The following is a 21,918-nucleotide window of genomic DNA, read 5'->3' as shown; positions in this document are numbered from 1 at the left end:
AAGTATTTTTAGTCTTGAGGCACCCCTGTCCAAAGCTTGGTTCACATTACTGTGTGTTGCAGAAGATGCGCAAAATCCCACTCGTTCCTGACAAATGCTCTGCTTTTTAGGGGTGTCATTCATTCTTAATGGTACCCCATTGGTGCCACATTGGCAAACATGGGGTCCTTTTGGTGCGGCGCAGTTTTAAAAAAGGGGTTGGGGACTTCTTTCCCTGCATTTCTGCTGGTAGCAAAGCCTATTGAAATGAATTGGCTGCCCTACAGGCAGCAGGTATCCACACAGATTTGAACCAAGGGCTTGTTCACATGTCAGGTTGGAGGGGCAGTAAAATCACATGGCTGAACTGTTTTTACCACCCTCAACTGCTCCCCTTTAGCTGTAGAGGCAGCAGCTGGGGGTGTACACATGCTGTGGCTGCAGCTGGAGGTATACCCAGGGTGAATGGGGCTGCACTGCAACCAGCTCACAAATGTGTGCATTGCACGGTTGCGGTGTGGTGATGCTGCATTTATGGATTTAAAACAGGTGGTGAGGAGGCAACATATTGCCTTCTTACCGCCTGCCAAATGCCTCTGAAAAGCAATCTGAGCATGGATTGCTTTTCAAAGGAGCAGTAGTTTTTGCTGTCATCACAAATAAGCCCTAAAAAGGCAGTTCTGATGGTACAGGAATAGGGGAGCCAGGATTAAAAGTAACACACACACATACAAACACACCCCACACACACATATACACAGACAAATTCATAAACATGTATACATGCACACATACAGATACATGCATACAAACACATGCACACACATGTATACATGCACACATACAGACCCATGTACACACATACAGACACACACATAAAGGCACATGTACACACACGCGCACACAGACACACACATGTACACACACAGACACATACAAGTGCACACACATGTACACACATACATTTATCCACACATGTACACACACACACACACACACGTATAAAGCCCTTTAAAAGTTCTAGTACATTACCTTTCCTCACACAGCCAGACACTGCACTGTAGGGGGAGGAGAGAGCACAGCACACTCCCCCTCCCTTTACTTTCACTTTTCTGAGACTCACAGTGCCGATGTACAGTTTGGGAGAAGATCGGTATCGGGCTCATCTGACAGCCCTTCTCTACCATGATCCCGCGGCACACCCAAGGACCTCTGGCAGTACCCCAGTGTGCCACGGAACACCAGTTGAGAAAGGCTGCCCTAAACTAATACAGTTTACATAGGGTTCGGAGTTTATAGGTATTTTATATGGCCACTCTGCAACCACCCACTACACTTACAATTGGCTTGTATTTAGGAGAGGAGGCGATACAACTCCTCACCACCTGTCAAATGCTCTCTGAAGAGTGACCTGAACGGGGGTTGCTCTTCAGAGAGCAAAGCAGGAGTAAAGGCGTCCTATATATTTTTGTTTTTTTGATGATTGGGACAAAGAAAGTCATAGAAATCTTTCACATGCAGAGGCATAGTAATAAAAACATTTAGTACAGTGGTTGAAGCAGAACTCCACCCAAAAGGGGAAGTTCCGCTTTAAGGCCTCCTCCCCTGCTCCTATTTGTAAAATTGAGTTTTTAAGGATGAGGTGGGAGCAGTGTTCTGTCTCTAGGGCAGATAAGTCCCATAAACTTCAGATACCATATTTCTTTGATCTCAGTTTTATTAGAACAAGCCAGGTGGCACTACAAAATAACAGAAATAGATCTCAATAACTACAATATTGCATACAATACAGCATACATTGCAGAAACAACGATATACAATACAAGATGTGATAGTAAAAACTTACTTTTTAAGTTCTCTAAGGGGTGATGGCGATAGATTGAGAAATACATGTGTTGCTTCCTGAGTATCTTCTCAAAGAATGGTGGCTGCTTCACTTCCTGTGAAGGTTCTACCCAGAATTCCCTGCTTACTAACAACTTCCTTAACTACACATACAGTAATCAAATAAAACAGAACAACTACAGCAATACCGAAAAGGAACCATGATGGAGCCTGCACACCACTTATGATTGTCTTATGTAAATTACACACTTTACATGTAAATTTAACAACACAGGTACAAATAGTCAGCATAAACATCTGATGAACAGAACAAGCGAGTACCTGATTTTGACAGGTACCAGCTCCCACTAATGCCTCCACTGCCTAGGCAATCGGAAACGGTAGTTCTCCTTCCCCCCTCCCTCCCAAAGTCTTCTGGGACACATGACAGGTCCCAGAAGACTGCGGGACCATTCACAGTGCACAGCACAGTGGACACCTGGGTGTGAAGCCGCAAGCTGTCACAGCTAGATGTCCATAGTAAAGATGCCGGCGCTGGTGAGAAAAGACACAGGGGAAAACAGCTGGGGTTAGCACACTGCTGGATCGTGGGACAGATGAGTGGCTGTTTATTAAAAGTCAGCCGCTACAGTTTTTGTAGTGGCTGACTTTGAATTTTCAACTAAGAGACTGGAGCTCCTCTTTAGGTCTGGTAAATGTCTGTGACCCTTTTGAGGAGATTTCCTATCACTTCATGTTCTAGAGACTGGTCACTCAGACAAGTAGTGGAGAAAAATCTCCCTACTGGGGACACAATTGACAAACCTGACAGCATTTCTAACCCTTCCCTACTTTATCCAAAGGTATACCACTTTATTACCTTTCACAATATCACTATATTTACTACATTTAATAAGATACAAGGAGAAATGTTTGTTGGGACCTTAAATGAGGATTTATGGGGTCGTTCAACTCCCCTCCTCCATCCCGATTTTTGTACAAAAAATGTTTATGAATAGAACGTAGGGCGGGACTTTGAGTGAGGCACACGGAAGCGGTAGATATGGGGCAAAAAAAAAATTTAATTGTAAAAAGGTAGTGTATTTCCACATGGCATTACACAAGGTCAATATAAATACTTAATATGATATCACAATAAGCGGTCCAACATGGACTCGTTTGCAAGTAAGTAATATATGAAAAAGCACAATAGCATATAACATATAGTGTACAGAGATACCAATGTTTACAAAGTATAAACGAAGAGAATCAAGAGAGCACGAATGGGTTGGAACGTCCATACATAGTTATTGGTTAGGTACACCTTTAGGTAGTTGTAAGCTCTACTCAAAGTCCCGCCCTACGTTCCATTCATAAACATTTACTACATTTACCAACAAGTGTGGTTTGCTATGGCATGTAAGTTCCACTGGCTTAGCTGTGGTTTTTCTAAAAAATATAATGTGAATTTTCAAAAAAAAAAAATTGTGTGTCAATCTTAATACTGTTAACATTTATATATAGTATGTGCAAACCATGCTGGAATTAAACCTCAATAGGTGTGCAATGCAGGTTAGTTCACGCTCACCTCTATTAGAACCAACCTATTAGACACTTTGTGAGGCTCAGTCATAACTGTCATTGACAACCTGGGTCTCCACTGATGTTCGAGAGGCAAAGTGAGTACTTTGGAACTCCGCTGACAGAAGTGAAAGTCTTTAGCCTCCAGATGAACACATTTTTTTAATTAATCACTTCAGCCACGTAAGGATTTACCCCCTTATTGACCAGGCTATTTTTTGCGATACGGCACTGCGTCGCTTTACCTGACAATTGCGCGGTCGTACGATGTTTTACCCAAACAAAATTTATGTTAATTTTTTCCCCACAAATAGAGCTTTCTTTTGGTGGTATTTGATCACCTCTGAGGTCTCTGAGACTGACAATTTTGAAAAAAAAAACAATATTTTTTTACTTACTGCTTTAATATATAGTTACATAGTTACATAGTAGGTGAGGTTGAAAAAAGACACAAGTCCATCAAGTCCAACCTATGTGTGTGATTATGTGTCAGTATTACATTACATATCCCTGTATATTGCGGTCATTCAGGTGATTATCTAATAGTTTCTTGAAGCTATCAATGCTCCCCGCTGAGACCACCGCCTGTGGAAGGGAATTCCACATCCTTGCCGCTCTTACAGTAAAGAACCCTCTACGTAGTTTAAGGTTAAACCTCTTTTCTTCTAATTGTAATGAGTGGCCACGAGTCTTATTAAACTCTCTTCTGCGAAAAAGTTTTATCCCTATTGTGGGGTCACCAGTACAGTATTTGTAAATTGAAATCATATCCCCTCTCAAGCGTCTCTTCTCCAGAGAGAATAAGTTCAGTGCTCGCAACCTTTCCTCATAACTAAGATCCTCCAGACCCTTTATTAGCTTTGTTGCCCTTCTTTGTACTCGCTCCATTTCCAGTACGTCCCTCCTGAGGACTGGTGCCCAGAACTGGACAGCATACTCCAGGTGCGGCCGGACCAGAGTCTTGTAGAGCGGGAGAATTATTGTTTTATCTCTGCATTTGATCCCCCTTTTAATGCATGCCAATATTCTGTTTGCTTTATTAGCAGCAGCTTGGCATTGCATGCCATTGCTGAGCCTATCATCTACTAGGACCCCCAGGTCCTTTTCCATCCTAGATTCCCCCAGAGGTTCTCCCCCCAGTGTATAGATTGCATTCATATTTTTGCCACCCAAATGCATTATTTTACATTTTTCTACATTGAACCTCATTTGCCATGTAGTCGCCCACCCCATTAATTTGTTCAGGTCTTTTTGCAAGATTTCCACATCCTGCGGAGAAGTTATTGCCCTGCTTAGCTTAGTATCGTCTGCAAATACAGAGATTGAACTGTTTATCCCATCCTCCAGGTCGTTTATGAACAAATTAAATAGGATTGGTCCCAGCACAGAACCCTGGGGAACCCCACTACCCACCCTACCATTCTGAGTACTCCCCATTTATCACCACCCTCTGAACACGCCCTTGTAGCCAGTTTTCAATCCATGTACTCACCCTATGGTCCATGCCAACGCACCTTATTTTGTACAGTAAACGTTTATGGGGAACTGTGTCAAATGCTTTTGCAAAATCCAGATACACCACGTCTACGGGCCTTCCTTTATCTAGATGGCAACTCACCTCCTCATAGAAGGTTAATAGATTAGTTTGGCAAGAACGATTCTTCATGAATCCATGCTGATTACTGCTAATGATATCATTCTTATTACTAAAATCTTGTATATAGTCCCTTATTATCCCCTCCAAGAGTTTACATACTATTGATGTTAGGCTAACTGGTCTGTAATTCCCAGGGATGTTTTTTGGGCCCTTTTTAAATATTGGTGCTACATTGGCTTTTCTCCAATCAGCTGGTACCATTCCAGTCAATAGACTGTCTGTAAAAATTAGGAACAACGGTCTGGCAATCACCTGACTGAGTTCCCTATGTACCCTCGGATGCAAGCCATCTGGTCCCGGTGATTTATTAATGTTAAGTTTCTCAAGTCTAATTTTAATTCCGTCCTCTGTTAACCATGTAGGTGCTTCCTGTGTTGTGTCATGAGGATAAACACTGCAGTTTTGGTTACTGAAGCCCCCCGATTCACTTGTGAAGACTGAGGAGAAGAATAAATTCAATACCTTTGCCATCTCCCCATCCTTTGTAACCAGATGTCCTTCCTCATTCTTTATGGGGCCAATATGGTCTGTCCTCCCTTTTTTACTGTTTACATACTTAAAGAATTTCTTGGGATTTTTTTTGCTCTCCTCCGCTATGTGTCTATCATGTTCTATCTTAGCCATCCTAAGTGCACCCTTACATTTCTTATTGCATTCTTTATACATTCTGAATGCTGAGGATGATCCCTCAACCTTGTATTTTTTGAAGGCCTTCTCCTTTGCTTTTATATGCATTTTTACATTGGAGTTAAGCCATCCAGGATGTTTGTTCGCTCTTTTAAATTTATTACCCAATGGGATACATTGGCTAATGTCCTTATTTAATATGCTCTTAAAGCAAACCCATCTCTCCTCCGTATTTTTTGTTCCTAATATTTTATCCCAATTTATGCCTTTTAGCAAGGTTTGTAGTTTAGGGAAGTTGGCTCTTTTGAAATTCAGTGTCTTTGTGTTCCCTTCATGTTTCCTATTTGTGTGATTTATAATGAAACTAATTGACCTGTGATCGCTGTTACCTAAATTGCCCCGTATTTCCACATCTGTTATCAGGTCTGTATTGTTGGTAATCAGTAGATCTAGTAATGTTTTATTTCTAGTTGGTGCGTCTACCATCTAACCCATAAAATTGTCCTGCAAGACACTAAGGAACTGGCGATACATATTCAAAAAAACAAAAATTATATAACAAAACAAATGTATTCATCAGTTTAAGCCAATATGTATTCTGCTACATATTTTTGGTTAAAAAAAGCTCAATTAGCATATATTGATTGGTTTGCGCAAAAGTTATAGCGTCTACAATGGCTGTCATCTCGCAACCTCCGACTTCATGTTCCCTCTCTGAAGTTCGCACCTGGGTTTATTGGGCCTTTCCATATTCTTCTAACCCAGTGGCTTACACATTAGACCTTCCTTCTAATATGTGCATGTGTATTTTGAATGTATTTCATGTCTCCTTATTAAAACCTTTGGTCTGCAACCGCTTTACCACCTCGGTGCCTTGTCCTCACCCTGTACAGGCTGAGAATCATGAGTATGAAGTACAGTCCATTGTTGACTCCCGTAGGTTCCTTGAGCGCATACAGTACCTGGTGCATTGGAAAGGGCATGGTCCGGAGGAATGCTCTTGGGTCTCATCAGCGGACGTACATGCCCCTGTCCTCCTTCATGATTTCCATACATGTTTTCCCCTCAAGCCTGGTGGTCCTCCAAGGGGGAGGGGTCTTTGAGGAGGGGGTACTGTCAGGGCTGGGCTCAGCCCTTCCTTCTCTGAGCTGGCCGCTCAGCTGTCGGCTATTTGCCAGCTACTTTCTCTCCACAGTGACTCACCTGTTGATGATATCCTCCTTGTCAGTCCTGCCTACTTAAGCCGTCCAGCCCAGATGATCTCTGCCTTCGCCTTGGTCACATCTCTAGCCACTTGCCGACCGCCGCATGTACATATACGTCCTACGTTTGGCAGTGGATATCGTTGTTATGGCAGCAGATAGCTGCCATAACCCCGGAATCCCCGTTTTTGGCCGGCTACAAGATAAAAGTGGTCTCTGCGGCGGATTCGCCGCAAGATCACTTTTATCGGTGGCGGGAGAGGGGCCCCCCTCCCGCTGCGATCCGGTGCCCTCTGCCACTTACCGGAGCAGTCGGCAGCAGCGGAGGCAATCTCGTCTGTTCCCTAGCTATGCATGGAGACGAGTGAGGGGAAGATGGCACCCACTCGTCTCCATGACACTGCAGGGCGGAAGCTACGTCAAAACGTCACTTCCGCCCATATGTTTTAGAGGCACATTTTTTTCAATGACTTTTTTTTTTTTGTATTGCATTTTAGTGTAAATATGAGATCTGAGGTCTTTTTTACTCCAGATCTCATATTTAAGAGGACCTGTCATGCTTTTTTCTATTGCATGGGATGTTTACATTCCTTGTAATAGGAATAAAAGTGACACAATTTTTTTTTTAAACAGTGTAAAAATGAATAAAATCATGTAAAATAAATAAGAAAAATACATTTTTTTTAAAAACCCCCTATCCCGACGAGCTTGCGTGCAGAAGCGAACGCATACATGAGTAGCGCCTGCATATGAAAACGGTGGTCAAACCACACATGTGAGGTATCGCCGCGATTGTTAGAGCGAGAGCAATAATTCTAGCCCTAGACCTCCTCTGTAACGCAAAACATGCAACCTGTAGAATTTTTTAAACATCGCCTATGGAGATTTTTGAAGGTAAAAGTTTGACGCCATTCCACGAGCGGGCGCAATTTTGAAGCATGACATGTTGGGTATCAATTTACTCGGCGTAACAATATCTTTCACAATATAAACAAAATTGGGCTAACTTTACTGTTGTCTTATTTTTTTATTCAAAAAAGTGAATTTTTTCTAAAAAAAGTGCGCTTGTAAGACTGCTGCGCAAATACGGTGTGAAAAAAATTATTGCAATGACCGCCATTTTATTCTCTAGGGTGTTAGAAAAAAAACAATATATAATATAAAAAAACTGTTTTAAACATGTAAAAACCTAAATTCCAAAACGAGGCTGGTCCTTAAGTGGCTAGAGACACTCGCCTGTGTTCCTGTTAAAGACTTGCTTGGCTGACATTCCTTCTGACTCCAGATCCTACTTGCTGTTCTACTACGCTCAACTCTGGCTCCCTGACGTTTTGGCTTGTCTGACTATCTGTTCCGGTTCCTGAACTCTGGCTATGTTTTGCTACGTTTACTCGGTTTACCTTGTTATTATTATTATTAAACAAGTGTGATCTAACTGTACTTCTGATCTCAGTCTGATTCATGATTTCTGACAATTACGAGGTACTCATAGTGGCCTGTTCTGGTATTAAACGCAGTTTTCCACTCATCGTCCTTCTGAATCCTCACGAGATTATATGCCCCTCTCAAATCAAGCTTCGTGAAAACCATTGCTCCCTTGAGGCGGTCAAATAACTCCGTAATCAACAGAATCGGATAGGCATTCTTAATCGTGAAACGATTGAGACCCCTATAATCAATACAAGGTCTCGGTTCACCACTCTTCTTCACAAAGAAGAAACCAGCACCAGTAGGAGACGAGGATTTGCAGATGAAACCTCGAGAAAGTGCGTCTGCAACATATTCCTCCATGGCCTTATCCTCCAAGACCGAAAAAGGGTAAACCCAGCCACGAGGGGGTATGGCACCAGGTTGAAGGTCAATTGCGCAATCATACGACTGGTGTGGAGGCAAACTACCAGCTTGACCTTTGTCAAAGACATTGCTAAAATCGTGGTACTCCTCCGGCAGGGAGGAGAGTGAAGAGGTGCACAGGACCTTGGCTACCTTCTGGAAGCATGTCTTACTGCATTGTGGTGACCAGGAGAGAACCTCAGCTCGGAGCAAATCAAAAGAGGGGTTATGCCTCTGTAACCAAGGATAGCCAATAACCAGCGGAAACTTAGGTGAGGAAATAACTTGGAATTGGATTATCTCATGGTGAAGAGCCCCTACGGCCATGGACAACGGAACTTCTCATGAGTCACAATGGCAGGCTATAGAGGTCTCCCTTCAAGAGCCTCAATGGCAAGCGGAGTGTCACCCAAGTGGAGCCCTCTTAGCATCTCGATCTCCATACCAGCAACTGACACAAGGGAGGGACTGCAAAGTTTGGAGACAAATGTACAGGAGGTTTCCGCAAGCGCTCCTTAAAAGATAGTCTTGCTCTGGAGTCTGGAGTCAATGAGGATGGCAAACGTGATCAATTTCTCCAGCTCAGTGGGTATATCTCGGGCTGCTATCTCATCCTTGATGGTATCCAAGAGATCATGAGAAAAAGCAGCCACAAGGGCCTCATTGGCCCACGCAACCTCTGCTGCCAGAGTACAGAATTCAATGGCGTAATCGGCAACAGTTCTCATCAGGGCTTTTTTTCAGCGGGAACGTGGGGGAACGCAGTTCCGGCACCTTCAGCACCAAATGTATGTAATAGCAAGGTATGTGCTGGGGGGGTCTATTAATGCTGTATGCTGGGGGGATTTATGGTCACTGGTGGGGATCTGTTTTTGTGTGAGAGTCTATTATTGCTTGTGGGGGATCTGTTGTTGCTGGGGGGTCTTATGGTGCTTATTGGGATCTACTGTTGAGGGAGAGGTCTATTGTTGCTGCCTGCTGGAGGGTCTATTAATGCTGACCGCTGGGAGATCTGTTGATACTGCTGGGGGGGGGTGTTGTCTAATGTTGCTGGGGTGATCTTTTGTTTCTGAGGGTGGTATTTTGTTGTGGATGGTCCATTGTTTCTGTGTGGGGGTCTATTGTTGTTTGGAGAACTATTGTTGCTGGGGTGGTATTTTGTTGTGGATGGTCCATTGTTTCTGTGAGGGGGGGTCTATTGTGTGGAGAACTATTGTTGCTGGGATGGGGTCTATTGTTGCTGGGGGGAACTATTGTTGCTGGGGGAGTGTATTGTTGTGTGAGGGATCTATTGTTGCTGGGTGGGGTCTATTATTGCTGGGAGGGGAATTTTTGTTGTTTGGGAGGACCTATTGTTGTTGGGGTGGAGTCTATTATTGGAGGGAGGCGAATCTATTGTTGCTTGGGAGGATCTATTATTACTGCGGTGGGGTCTATTATTGCTGGCACCAATGCATCTATTTTTACTGCTTTTCTTGTTATTAGACAAGAACAAATTCATTACAAATTATTTAGCAAATGATACTTGGCGCAGTACCGGGAGGTGGGTAGGGGGTGGAATCAAGGGATGGTGCTTGGAGGTGGGTAGGGGGTGGAGACAAGGGGGGAGTTCCTGCACCTATTCTCTGAGAAAAAAAGCCCTGGTTCTCGTACTGTTTGATGGACATGAGACACTTGGCAGCAGAAGCGGAGCGTGCGGGAACGTCAAATACCCTTTTAAAAGAAGCCACAAACTCAGGGTAACTCAAGACAATAGGTTTTTGCATCTCCCATAGAGGGTTTGCCCAGGCCAAGGCTCTCTCAGAAAGCAAAGATATCATGAAACCTATTTTGCTTCTGTCCGTCGGAAGCACCTGGGGCAGCATCTCAAAGTATATCTCAACCTGGTTGAGAAACCCTCTGCATTGGACTGGATCACCCCCAAATCGCTGGGGAAGCGGAGCAGAACCAGACATACCTCTTATAGAGGTAATACTTAAGGCAGGTGCCTGCAAAGAGACTGGAGCAGCAGCAGGGATGGCCTGCAACACAGGTTGTACCGGAGCAGCCACAGTGGGAGATTCCAGGTGCAAACTGATCCATGCGGTAATCCAGCTCATCCAATCTGGAAAAAATATTACCAACAAGTGGATTGACTGCATCTTCTCAATTCATGGCCTTTGCCTACTGTTAGAAACCATGAATCAGACTGAGACAGAAGTGCAGTTAAATCACACTTGTTTAAAAATAATAAAAAAGATAAACAGAGTAAACGTAGTCAACACATAGCCAGAGTTCAGGAACCGGAACGGATAGTCAGACAAGTGAAAACGTCAGGGAGCCAGAGAACAGCGTAGTAGAACACCAAGCAGGATCTGGAGCCAGAAGGAATGTCAGCCAAGCAAGTCTTTAACAGGATCACAGGAGAGCATCTCTAGAGAGGTGACCAAGGCGAAGGCAGAGATCATCTGAACTGGACGGCTTAAGTAGGCAGGACTGACCTGCTCACCTCTTCTTCCCCACATCCACAGCTCTGCCCAGAGTTCAGTTCTTTACTCTTGTCCACAGTTCACCTTAGTACCCTTCACAACTCACCTTTGTACCCCCTGTCAACAACTCACCTCTGTTCCCCCCACCCAAAGATTACACCCTCAGTCCACAATTACAGCTTGTCTCTGTGCCCTTTCCATATTTCACTTCTGCACCCCCATCTACAGATTACCCCAAACCACAGCTCTCATCTCTTCAACCCTCCAACTTTCACCTCTTTACCCTCTGCCACTTCTACACAACCAGCCAACGCCCTCTTTCTACCTCTGGCCTCCGTACAACCAGACCTCCCCACTACACAGCTCTCACCTCTTCTCACAATTTCACCCTATTCTTCAGGAATTCATCCCCACTGCAGTTCACAGCTGTCACCTCCCCCACAGATGCTTCTCTCCACAACCACTCGTCCCCCCCCCTCCTTTTCCCTCCACAGCTTTCACTCGCCTCCTCCCAAAAGCTTCATAGTGGAGCAGCTGCCAATGCTATGTTAACAGTGTGCTGCATGGACTTTCTTCTTTTACACAACAGTGCAGTCCCTGCCTATCAGACCTGTGTAGCACAGAGCCGAGGAGGAGTTTTAGAACACTACACCTGGCTCTGAGCTACACAGGTCTGACATGCGGGGTGAGACAGGAGCCACCTCTCCAAGCACCAGAGGTTACAAAAAATGCAAGGGTTGCGGCGTGGGGACCTGGGGCACCCGCTGACATATGCACTGGTCTACACATGTCCTGGGTGTCCAGCAATAGGACACAGAAGCAGGTAGAGGAAGTGAGTAGTGCAAAAACTTCCTCTACTGCCTTCTGTGTGGCAAGTTAAAGATGACAGGGCTGTTATAGGTGGCAGAAAAAAAAAGCCCAGATAAAATATAAAAAGTATTTAGGTGTGCAAATTAGTAATAGAGTTATTGTCAAGTTAACCAACCTATGCTGATGCTGCTTTAAAAAAAAAAAAAACACAAAACCTTACTAGTGCAGATCTTTATGCACAGATGTTCACATATTAGACAGTGCAAGTTTTCATACTTTGGTCTTATGAACAGAGATTCATATAAAAAATACTTAACCGTGCTGTTTTTTTTCATACATACACACACATACACAATCTATTTCACACAGTCATAATGTGACACCGGCACTGCACGATAATGTTAAAGCCGAGATGCAAGCTTTTTCCAATGATCCGTTGAAAGACTGTACACAAATCCAACGCGTTTTGGGAGGCTCACTCCCTTATTCAGAGCTAAAAACAAGACAAAGAAAATACACAACATTGTAACATATGATTCTCACATGAGCATCAGACTGAGAATTGTGATCAAATACAGAGTAAAGGATGCTTGGGTAGTACTACTGTCTTAATTCAATGTATTCTTCCTGCCACCGATAGTGGTAACTTTGACCATATTCTTAACTTACATTTAATTTGTCATCGCCACATTGTCATCGCCTACATTTGTTAATTTGTCACCGCCAATGATTCCCCCGGATCCAAAGTAATTTGAATACCCAAATATTTAAATGAGTTCACTATTTTCAACAAGGGATATTGCTCCTCGTTCCTCTGTATATCTTGTCTAAGTGGCATTAAAACGGATTTCTGCCAAATGATTTTTAATCCTGAGTATTTCCCAAACTTATCTATTAATATCATTGCTTCCAATAAGGTATTTTGTGTGTCTCCCATTTACAATATTATATCATCTGCATAGAGTCCGATGACCCCCTTCCTGTTTTCCAATGCTATTCCCTTATATTCCTCAGATTTTCTAAACCTCAAGGCCAATGTCTCTATTGCTATTGCAAAAAGATGAGGAGATAATGGGCATCCCTGTCTATTCATTGAATGTGGCTGACTATAGATTATAGGTATCCATTTTCTAAATCTTTCACCAAAACCAAACTGTTCTAACGATTTCTGTAGGTATACCATTCAATGGAGTCAAATGCCCTGGCTGTATCCAAAGATGCCAGGGCACTTGACTCTGTTATATATTCCTTCATTTGTGTCATCAACTGTGTTCTTCTTATGTTAATTGATGTAGATTTTCTTGGCATAAAGCCAGTTTGATTGCTATGGACAATTGATAAAACAACGTTATTGAGCCTTCCCGCTAAGATCTTCACCTTTTATAATCACTGGTAAGCAGTGAGCTTGGCCTGTGCGAGGCACATTCACTTAGATCTTTTTCTGGTTTTGGGATGAGCACCACCATGGCCTCATACATTGACCCTAATGAAGAACAAAACAGGAAGCACCGACCTGAGTGTAGTATCACAATCACAACCATCCCAACCACCTGTTCCTTGACGCTTATCCCACTCTTAGGAATGTTTTAATGCAAAAGGCCCTTTGTCTTACCTGCGCCTTCATACAGCATGGCCAAAAAACATTCACAGTGAAAAGTAAATTTTACACCATCCAGGAGTTCTACAACTGTTCTACTGAGTTCGTGGATTATTGCCTCACATGCCCTTGTGGCCTGTTCTATGTAGGGAGAACCATTAGAACCCTTAGAAAATGCTTTAGAGAACATAGGAGGTTCATAGAGGGAGGCAAGGACCATCATGGTGTCCCTAGACATTTCCTACACCATCACGACAAATCCACCACGGGTCTCAAGGTTTGGATCATCGAGGCCATACCCAGTACTTTCCCTCTGGCCGAGCGTTTTAAACACTTGTGCTAGCGCAAAACTTATTGGATTCATTCCCTGGGTACCCTCACACCTGGAGGTTTAAATGAAGAAATTGAGGTCCACTCCTTTTTCTAATTAATTTACATATTACAATTTGTATTCTTTCATGTTCATTTTCCATATGTGCTTATACATTATTCATTACATATGTAGATTCTTTTAGACATATTTCTTTCATTTTATAGACGTATACAACTTTTACAGTGTCATACAGCCTGTTGAGCTGATCTTCCTCCATTGCAATATCAGACATTAAAACATCAGTTCTGAATTCTTAATTTTTTCCTTATTATTTAATTTTCCTTGCATACATTAGGTTCTGTATGGGCTTTTACATTTTTTTCAAGAATTATGTTAGTTGCATTGCATTTTACTTTATCTATTTTTTTAAGACTTGCTGGCGATTTTAGTCCCACATCCAGCTACTTTGCATAAATAGCTGTTAGTGCAGTACACCCCCAGGCCTTTAGAAGGAGCTGAAGCTCCGAGCGCGTAGCCTGTGTATTGCTGTTAGCCCATCCCTTCCTTTGCTTCCTGGTCATCTCTGGTGACGTCACATCCGCTTCTGCAGTTCACGGTGGTGTAACGTGGCGGGTGGAGGATTGTAGATGTCCATTATTACAAAAGGTAATGAGTACAGCTCAGCAAACACAAATACATATCGACTTTCCGGGTCACATTTAACCTGAATACTCTCCCATGCTACTGACCGGTGCACCATCAATGAGACTCTCCTCGAATATGATGTGTGATCCAAGACCACTGTATCCATGTTTATTTAAGATTATTCATTCGTTCTTTAGTCATAAGCGTTTCCGGTATACATGTAATTTTTGCCTGCACCCTGCGGATAATTGTATATACCTGTACAAGAGCCCTCTTTAAACTCGTCCCCATTCTCCTTACATTCCATGACAGAAAGGCACATTTCCCATCAGTATTCACCATTTTCCAGTAGAGCCTATTACAAAACTATATACTCGAGAAATTATTTACATCTACTTAAATATATCTCCCAGTATGGAGTCTTGATAGTAGCCTGGGACCAACTTAACACCCTTCTCCTCTACATATCCTTCCCATCCATAACCACACCTCAACCTCACAACCATTCCATTCATATGTAGAACCAAAACAAAAACAAAAACAAAAAAACAAAAAGCAGACAAGAGAAGAAGGGAGCGATAAGAAAAAAAAGGGAGCATACGGGAAGGTAGGAGCGAGAGAGTATATTCTCTATATCTCCCTCTTCCTTTTCTGACCATCCAACCCTTTATTTCAGAATATATCTCTATTTTCTCTATTCTTCTCCGCCTATCCCTGCCATGATCAATTTTCAATTTAGTTTATCTAATCTAGGGGGGAGCTGGTAAGGGAAAAGGAAAAAAACACCCCTTTCTCTTCCACTGTGTTACCACCCCTGTCCACTGTGTTACAACCCTTTATATCTGTGTTTCACATACTCCAAACCATAATTGTTTATATCATAGTGTCTTCATAAAAAAATAAATAAAAAATCAAAATAAAAAAAAATGAAAAAAAAACACAAAGCTTCTTAATAACAAGTGCAAAAAAAACCCCTTCCCATTCCTCTGAATTATAATCTTTCCACTGTGCTACAACCTTTAATATCTGTGTTTCACATACTCCAAACAGTATTTGTATATACAGTGCCTTAAAAAAATATTCATACCCCTTGAAATTTATCGCATTTTGTCATGTTACAACCAAAAATGTAAATGTATTTTAATGGGATTTTATGTGATAGACCAACACAAAGTGGCACATAATTGTGAAGTGGAAGGAAAATGATAAATGGTTTTCATTTTTTTTTATAAATAAATATGTGAAAAGTGTGGCATTCATTTGTATTCAGTTCCCCTGGGTCAATATCTTGTAGAACCACTTTTAACTGCAATTGCAGCTGCAAGTCTTTTTGGGGATGTCTCTACCAGCTTTGCACATCTAGAGAGTGACATTTTCGCCCATTCTTTTTTGCAAAATAGCTCAAGCTCTGTCAGTTTGGATGGAGAGATTCTCACTTGGATTTAGGTCTGGACTTTGACTGGGCCATTCTAATGCCCCGTACACACGGTCAGACTTTGTTCGGACATTCCGACAACAAAATCCTAGGATTTTTTCCGACGGATATTGGCTCAAACTTGTCTTGCATACACACAGTCACACAAAGTTGTCGGAAAATCCGATCGTTCTAAACGCGGTGACGTAAAACACGTACGTCGGGACTATAAACGGGGCAGTGGCCAATAGCTTTCATCTCTTTATTTATTCTGAGCATGCGTGGCACTTTGTCTGTCGGATTTGGGTACACACGATCGGAATTTCCAACAACGGATTTTGTTGTCGGAAAATTTTATATCCTGCTCTCAAACTTTGTGTGTCGGAAAATCCGATGGAAAATGTGTGATGGAGCCTACACACGGTCGGAATTTCCGACAACAAGGTCCTATCACACATTTTCCGTTGGAAAATCCGACCGTGTGTACGGGGCATTACACATGAATATGCTTTGATCTAAACCATTCAATTGTAGCTCTAGCTGTATGTTTAGGGTTGTTGTGCTGCTGGAATGTAAGGCTCCACCCCAGTCTCAAGTCTATTGCAGACTCTAACATTTTTTCTTCTGAGATTGCCCTGTATTTGGCTACATCCATCTTCCCATCAACTCTAACCAGCTTACCAGTCCTTGCTGAAGAAAAGCATCCCCACAACATGATGCTGCCACCATCATGTTTTATGGTGGGGATGATGTGTTTATGGTGATGTGCAGTGTTAGTTTTCCTCCACACATAGGGGTTGATTTACTAAAGGGAAAAATACTGTGCACTTTGCAAAGTTGCCCTCTTCAAGAGCAGTTGCTCCAGAGCTTGGTAAATGAGCAGAAGCTCTGCTGACTTCTATCATCCAATCAAGTGCAAGCAACAATACAGCTTTTTTTTATCTTCCTTGCACGGGATTGGGTACTCTTTGCAAAGTGAAGCCTTACCTCATTTACTAAGCTCTCGAGCATTTGCATTTGCAAAGTGCACAGGTTTTTTGCCATTAGTATATCAACCCCATAGCGTTTCGCTTTTAGGCCAAAAAGTTCAATTTTGGTCTCATCTGACTAGAGCAACCTTCTTCCATATGTTTCCTGTGACTCTCACATGGCTTCTCGCAACCTGCAAATGGGACTTCTCATGGCTTTCTTTCAACAATGGCTTTCTTCTTGCCACTCTTCCATAAAGGCCAGATTTCTGGAGTGCACGACTAATAGTTGTCCTGTGGACAGATGCTCCCACCTGAGCTGTGGATCTCTGCAGCTCCTTCAGAGTTACCATGGCTCTTGGCTGCTTCTCTGATTAATGATCTCCTTGCCGGCTTGTCAGTTTAGGTGGATGGCCATGTCTTGGTAGGTTTGCAGTTGTGCCATACTCTTTCCATTTTTGGATGATGGATTGAACAGTGCTTTGTGAGATGTTCAAAGCTTGGAATACTTTTTTTATAACCTAACCCTGATTTAAACTTCTCCACAACTTTATCCCTGACCTGTCTGGTGTGTTCCCTGGGCTTCATGATGCTGTTTGTTCACTAAGGTTCTCGAACAAACCTCGGAGGGCTTCATAGAACAGCTGTATTTATATTGAGAATAAATTACACACAGGTGAACTCTATTTACTAACTAGGTGACTTCTGAAGGCAATTGGTTCCACTAGATTTTAGTTAGGGGCATCAGAGTAAAGGGGGCTGATAGCAAATGTACGCCACACTTTTCACATATTTATTTGTAAAACATTTTGAAAACCATTTATCATCTTCCTTTCACTTCACAATTATGTTCCACTTTGTGTTGGTCTATCATAAAATCCCAATAAAATACATTTACGTTTTTGGTTGTAACATGACAAAATGTGGAAAATTTCAGGGGGTATGAATACCTTTTCAAGGCAATCATATTATATTGTCCTAATAAAAATAAAAAACTTCTTAAAGCGGGGCTCCGACTAAAAAAAAATAATTAAAAGTCAGCAGCTACAAATCCTGTCCCAGGATCCAGCGATGCAGGAGAACGAAGCCCCGCTCATCTCCCCCTCCTCTCTGCGGCGCCAGCATTGTCACTGTGGGCGCTCAGCTGCGTGCTGTGACTGGTCGGGTAAACATCTGGGACATGTGACGTGTCCCAGATGATTACCGAGAGGGAGGTGGGAGAGGTGAACTTACTTCCAGCGCCGCAGTGCCACGGGAGGAAGTAGGAGCTGGAACCCTCTAAAAAGAGGGTTTACGCTCCCCCCCCCAAAAAAATAACATGCCAAATGTGGCATATCAGGGGGTCAACTTTCCTTAAAGTAGAAGTTCCATTTTTGGGTGGAACTCCGCTTTAATAACCAGTGCAAAAAAAAAACATAACAAAACAAAAAAACCTTCCCCCTTTCCACTACAACTTTTATATCTGTGTTCCAGAGTTTCATATTTCAAACAATATTTATATATATGATATCACTATATCTTCCAAGGATGATATCCTATTTTCCACACACATTTTTTGCATGTCGTGTCTAAGCAATCCAATATCAACTTTGACCTCTTCCATTTTACCAGACAGCATAACATTGCTTGATTGAATTGCCTCCATTATCTGTGAGTTAAGTTGTTCCAAAGTTATTTTAGACTGTTTCTCTGTTTTATCAGTCTGTGGGGTACTTGGGGCTGTTGGTGGTCCACCACTCTGTGTGTGTGGAGCGCTGTGTCTGCCATCTTCCTTTTCCACCCTTGCAAATTCCTTGAGTCGCTCTGCCGCTTTACTCATTATGACCACAAGGTTTTTTTTTTTTTTTTTATAATCTTTATTTATCAAACATTTTTACACAAATTTTTTATAAAACATATACACATACAAACATTTACCAAAGGTGTGTTAAGTATTACTCTCATCTAATATTCAGATCCTTTTATATAACCCTATAATCTTTGTTAACACCATCGGCATACATTACTAAAAATAGTTCATTACCCTATCCTTAGCAAGACCCCTATTTTTGTAACACACTACTGTCCCAATCCCCTCCTACCATACTAATCACATACACCCTGCCAATCATCTATCTAACACACAACCACGCAAATAACCAAACAACCACAAAAAAAAAAAAAAAAAAAAAAAAAAAAACCCTCCCCATCGGAGGAAATTCTCCTGATTCCTCAATCTATCCATCATAATATTTGCTCTATCTATATCCCAATTTTCACTCTGCTGCAATGGCGAGGCTCCAGACTCTTCCCACATCCCTCATGTAAATAGTCATTTTTGTCCTTCCATTATCATCCTCTCCTCTAAAGATCGCATCACGCCCATTTCACATTCCCACTCTTCTATGGAGGGAGCTATTTTATTTTTCCATTTTCTAGCTATGACGGTGCCTGCCGCAGTTAAATAGTACTTCAAAATTCCCTTTTTTATATTTTTTATTGATCCAGGGATCATTAACAGTATTGCCACATATATATCTGGTTGTACATTTACCCCTGTTGCAGCCCTATATATTTTAAATACCCTTTCCCAGAATTATTGAATTTCTGGACAGAAGTACCAAATATGCGACATTGTGCCTCTTGCTCCTTCACATCTCCAACATCTATCTGTATTATCTGAGCTTATTTTGTTCATATCCACTGGACATTTATACCATCTGGCTAAAATTTTATAATTTCTTTCTTGATGTCTGGTAGAAATTGATAGTTTATGTGTTAATATAATTGCTTTTTCCCATTTGGCTCTGGGGATAGCTTTCCCTATTTCTTCCTCCCATTTTTTTATGTACAGTAACCCTTCCTCCTTATTCTCTGAGATTAAATATCTATACACAACAGATAAAGTATGTGTAGGTCTATGTTTCTGTAACAATATTTTTTCTAACCCTAAAAATGGTCTATTCAATACGGACTCCTTCATTAAAGATAAAATATATTGTTGGAGTTGCCCATACTGAATCCATTTCTTTCTATGTTCGGTACCAAGGGCCTCCAATGGGGGGAGTTTATTTTCGTCCATTGTTTCCACTATCCTCGTGTCATCCCGCCTCTGCCATTTAAGAAAGGTCTTGGCTTTAAATGCAAGTGGGAATTCCGGATTGCTAAAGAGGGGGGTCATCGGGCCTCTCAATGTAGATCCAATACCCCTTTTTATCAAGTCGTCCCATACTTTCAAGGTTGATACTACCAAGGAGGGCATGTCCCCCTCCCGGGGTCTGCATTCCCTCTTAATCCAAGGTAATGATTTCAGTTTTATATCTGTGGCTTCTTCCTCCAATTTTACCCATTGTTTGCAGTCCATATTATGAAACCAATCCATGATCCTGGTTATAAATATTGACCTAAGATACAACGATATCTCTGGGAATCTGGGAAAGCCAGTCCTCCATCTTTTTTTAATCTATATAATGTTTTTCTATTTGTTCTGGCGCTTATTTTTGCCCAGATGAAACTTCCTATAACCTTACAAAGTTGATTCACTAAGCTTCTTGAGGGATATATGGGTATCGTCTGAAATATATATAAAATTTTGGGCAGTATATCCATTTTTATAATATTTATCCTTCCCATCCAGGAAAAGGTCCCTTTGTCATAAAGTTGTAGTATCTTTGTTATTTTGCGTACTAATGGGAGATAAATTCCTGTATCCTATTCATCTCTCTAGGGATAAAGGTTCCAAGGTATCCAATTGCCTCTGCCTGCCATTTAAACGAAAAGTTTTTTTTTAGAAGCTCAACCAGAGAATTAGGCAGAGAAATATTTAAAGCCTCAGATTTATTATAATTCACCTTGAAATTACTCAGCTCTCCAAATCTTTTAAATTCTGCTACTAGGTTTAGGTATTGTCACCTACGGATTTGTGATGTATAATAAGTCATCTGCATATACTGACATTTTATACTCTATCTCCCCAACCTTAATGCCTTTTATATCCTTATTATTCCGAATCGCTATTAAAAGATGTTCCATAACTAATATATATAAGATTGGGGATAATGGACACCCGTGATGAGTCGGATCCGGTCGGATGGATCCAAGATCATGGCATACCTCTTGCGGTGCAGCTCAGGGCCCAGCCATGGGCGGGCGAGTAGCGTTTAGAGGCTGAAGTTTACCCCTTTGGTGGAGGGATGGTCGCCTCTGTATGCCGGAACTTCTGGACGCATCAACGGCTGGCAAGGTCGGAAGCATAATTTCTGTCTCCATGGCAGTGTTTTCTTTGTATAGTCTGTCTCCCCCTAGGCCCCCCCGGCTCTTGTTACGATCAAAGGCGGTCGTTTTTGGGATCTTTTTCACCCCTCATGGTGGCTGGAGCACTGGTGCGTTCCAGCTCGCCTCAGCACTTCCGGGTGCGGCCGTTCGCGCTGTTCGCGCGTGCGCAGTAGCCTCTTCGAGACAGAGGCTTGGCTCGCGCATGCACAGTACGGCGGATTATCGGCAAACCGCACATGCGCAGTACGATCGCCGGCCTACGACGCAGATGCGTAGTGGCCGGTGACGTCATGGGCGGGGAGCTTTAAATACCTCTCATAGACTCCCTCACAATGGGAATTCCCTCACAGTGAACGGGAGTGGAGCGGTCTTCCCCATACCCAGCTCTGGTCATCTCCAGGTGAGTGCCTGCCTGTTTTTGGTTGCACTCTGTTGCTCTTGGATGTAAAAAAAAAAAAAAAAAAAAAAGAGAAGAGAAAAGAATTTAACATAGTGAAATGCAATATATCTATTCTTAAAAAAAAAAAAAAAAAAAAATATATATAATAATAAAAAAAAAAAAAAAAATCTTCCTTTATCGTGGTTTCTATGATCAAATATGAGGTGGTTTTTCTTTTTCTTTTTGGCATATGTCGCAAATACACATATGTTTGTTTTGGGGGCAGATGACTTTTTCTTACTGGTTCCTCGGCCTATTCAGGCCATTTTCTTTCTACAGACCAGCTACACTGTGTCGCCCATTATCC

At 42.2% G+C, this 21,918-nt stretch overlaps 1 protein-coding gene across 1 annotated transcript in view; it reads left to right on the top strand.

Annotated features, from left to right (window-relative positions):
- LOC141105219 (FYN-binding protein 1-like) overlaps positions 1–21,918 on the top strand; it is a 446,065-nt gene that overhangs the window by 110,118 nt on the left and 314,029 nt on the right. The gene's annotated exons all lie outside the window — the stretch shown is intronic.

The sequence above is a fragment of the Aquarana catesbeiana genome, linkage group LG01, assembly GCF_042186555.1.
Source record: "Aquarana catesbeiana isolate 2022-GZ linkage group LG01, ASM4218655v1, whole genome shotgun sequence".
NCBI lineage: Eukaryota > Metazoa > Chordata > Amphibia > Anura > Ranidae > Aquarana > Aquarana catesbeiana.
Note: the sequence above shows the minus strand (reverse complement) of the source record. Positions and strands in the feature narration are given on the sequence as shown.